Source organism: Saimiri boliviensis, chromosome X (assembly GCF_048565385.1).
Source record: "Saimiri boliviensis isolate mSaiBol1 chromosome X, mSaiBol1.pri, whole genome shotgun sequence".
In the NCBI taxonomy this organism is placed as follows: domain Eukaryota; kingdom Metazoa; phylum Chordata; class Mammalia; order Primates; family Cebidae; genus Saimiri; species Saimiri boliviensis.
In genome coordinates this window covers 44208097-44211260 of record NC_133470.1, presented here as the reverse complement: position 1 = coordinate 44211260, position 3164 = coordinate 44208097, and the positions used below count along the sequence as shown (strand labels likewise).

The window sequence follows — 3164 nt, the reverse complement described above, 5'->3', positions numbered from 1 at the left end:
GATGTCTCACAGGAAGTTCTCCACTCCCAGACATGGGTCCCTCGGCTTCCTGCCTCAGAAGCGCAGCAGCAGGCATCGTGGGAAGGTGAAGAGCTTCCCCAAGGATGACCCTTCCAAGCCGGTCCACCTCACAGCCTTCCTGGGATACAAGGCTGGCATGACCCATATCGTGAGGGAAGTCGGCAGGCCAGGATCCAAGGTGAACAAGAAGGAGGTGGTGGAGGCTGTGACCATTGTGGAGATGCCACCCATGGTGGTTGTGGGCATTGTGGGCTACGTGGAAACCCCTCGAGGCCTCCGGACCTTCAAGACCGTCTTCGCCGAGCACATCAGCGATGAGTGCAAAAGGCGTTTCTATAAGAACTGGCGTAAATCTAAGAAGGCCTTCGCCAAGTACTGCAAGAAATGGCAGGATGAGGATGGCAAGAAGCAGCTGGAGAAGGACTTCAGCCGCATGAAGAAATACTGCCAAGTCATCTGCGTCATTGCCCACATCCAGATGCACCTGCTTCCTCTGCACCAGAAAAAGACCCATCTGATGGCGATCCAGGTGAATGGAGGCACTGTGTCCGAGAAGCTGGACTGGGCCCATGAGAGTCTGGAGCAGCAGGTACCTGTGAACCAGGTGTTCGGGCAGGACAAGATGATTGACGTCACTGGGGTGACCAAGGGCAAAAGGGTCACCAGTCGTTGCCACACCAAAAAGCTGCCCCGCAAGACCCACCAAGGCCTGCGCAAGGTGACCTGTATTGGGGCATGGCATCCTGCCTGTGTGGCCTTCTCTGTGGCATGTGCTGGGCAGAAAGGGTACCATCACCACGCTGAGATCAACAAGAAGATCTATAAGATTGGCCAGGGCTACCTTATCAAGGATGGCAAGCTGATCAAGAACAATGCCTCCACCAACTATGACCTGTCCGACAAGAGCATCAACCCTCTGCGTGGCTTTGTCCACTAGGGTGAAGTGACCAATGACTTTGTCATGCTGAAAGGCTGTGTGGTAGGAACCAAGAAGCGGGTGCTCACCCTCTGCAAGTCCTTGCTGGTGCACAACAAGTGGCAGGCTCTGGAGAAGATTGATCTTAAGTTCATTGACACCACCTCCATGTTTGGCCATGGCCACTTCCAGACCACAGAGGAGAAGAAAGCATTCATGGGACCACTCAATAAAGACCGAATTGCAAAGGAAGAAGGAGCTTAATGCCAGGAACAGATTTTGAAGCTGGTGGGGTCTCAATAAAAGTTATTTTCCACTGAAAAACAAAACAAAACAAAACAAAACATTCAATTCCCAATTTCTGGGGTCTGGGAAGTCCAAGATGAAGAAACCAGCAGATTCAAGGTCTGGTGAGGACTCTCCGTCTGATGGCTGCCTTCTTGCTGTATCTGCGGTGGAGAAGGAAAGGAGGAGAGGAAGAGGTGCTCTCTTCTTGTAAGGGTGTTAATTTCAGCATGAGAGCTCTACCCTCATGGTTAGGATTTCAACATGACTTTCAGGGGGACACAGTTCATTCCATAGCAGTCGGCAAATATAAAAGACATCTTTATCATGTTTAAATATTTTTAAAATAAGTGATTGTTTAAAGCAAAAATAGTAACAATGTTTTATGCGAAAATTACATTCCTCAGTTAAATAATTTATCTATGCCTCCTGTCTCAGATTCAATAAGCAACACATAAATGTAGAAATGAAGCGTCATCAGCCTGAAAAACTAATTGTGTAAATGAGCTTGAAGCCACAAATTACCCATAAAATTGTCTTTAAAGATCTAGTTTTGGCCAGGTGCAGTGGCTCTCACCTGTAATCCCAGCACTTTGGGAGGTTGAGGGGGGTGGATCACTTGAGGCCAGGAGTTCGAGACCAGCCTAGTCAACAAAACCCAGTCTCTACTAAAAATACAAAAATTAGCCAGGCATGGTGGCACATGTCTGTAGTCCCAGCTACTCAGGGTACTGAGGCAGGAGAATTGCCTGAACCCTGGAGGTTGCAGTGAGCCGAGATCATGCCACTGCACTCCAGCCTGGGTGACAGAGCCAGATTTTGTCTCAAAAAAAAAAAATCTAGTTCATTACCAAATTCAATACAGACGGTCCCCAGCTTACAATGGTTCAACTTATAATTTTTTTTTTACTTTACAATAGTGCAAAAGTGATATGCATTCAATAGAAACCATACTTTGAATAGCCATATAACCATTATGTTTTTCACTTTTAGTACAGTATTCAATAAATTACATGAGCTATTCAACACTTTATTATAAAATAGATTTTGTGTTAGACGATTTGCTCAACTGTAGGCATTCTGAGCACATTTAAGGTAGGTTAGGCTAAGCTACAATGTTCAGTAGGTTAATGCATTTTCAACTAGTGGTATTTTCAACTTATGACGGGTTTATAGGGATGTAACCTCCATCATAAATGGAGAAACATCTGTATTAAGCACACGTCCTCTTTCCCCATGAAGCTTGCATTTTTCCTATTACGTGTTAAAACAGCATTTATATGTGCTTCACGGAGCACAGAAGTGTTCATTGCTCTAAAAACTAAATTCCAACCTCAGTACATGTCTAGGGAGATATAATTTGTGCATTAATTTCAAGTCTATGGAAAAGCAACAAGAATAGTATACAAAATTTATAATATATTCTTTACTAAATTTACCAATAATTTACATTTTACCCTATTTGCTTATTATATATGTATAATTTTTTCTGAACCATGAGAGTAAGACATTGTTCCCTTTTATTCATAAATATTTGAATATGTATCTCCTAATAACAAGAATATTCTCTTAAGATAAACACAGTAAAATTATCAAAAGCAGGAAATTTAACATTGATACGACACTATTACCTAATCTATACTTCGTAATGAAATCTTGCAATTGTCCCAAATTGTCCTTTATACCTACTTTTTTCACACCATTAAATTAGGCCTATTGTTATATACCCAATGCCATAAAAAAGAGCAAGAGAAAAATCCAGTCCACAGAGAGCTATTGCGGAAAATCAGGAAATGAAATTTTTGGCATAACTTTGTGTCTTTTGAGCTACATCTCCCCATTTCCTCCCCACCCAACCCCATCCCTGGTGACATGGTTAGGCTTTGTGTCCCCACCCAAATCTCATCTCCAACTGTAATTCCCATAATCCCCACGTGTCAAG

The 3164-nt window shown here is 43.4% G+C and overlaps 1 pseudogene; it reads left to right on the top strand.

Moving 5' to 3' along the window:
• LOC101046063 (large ribosomal subunit protein uL3 pseudogene) lies at positions 1-1270 on the top strand (annotated as a pseudogene).
• Positions 1271-3164: the final 1894 nt, after the last annotated feature.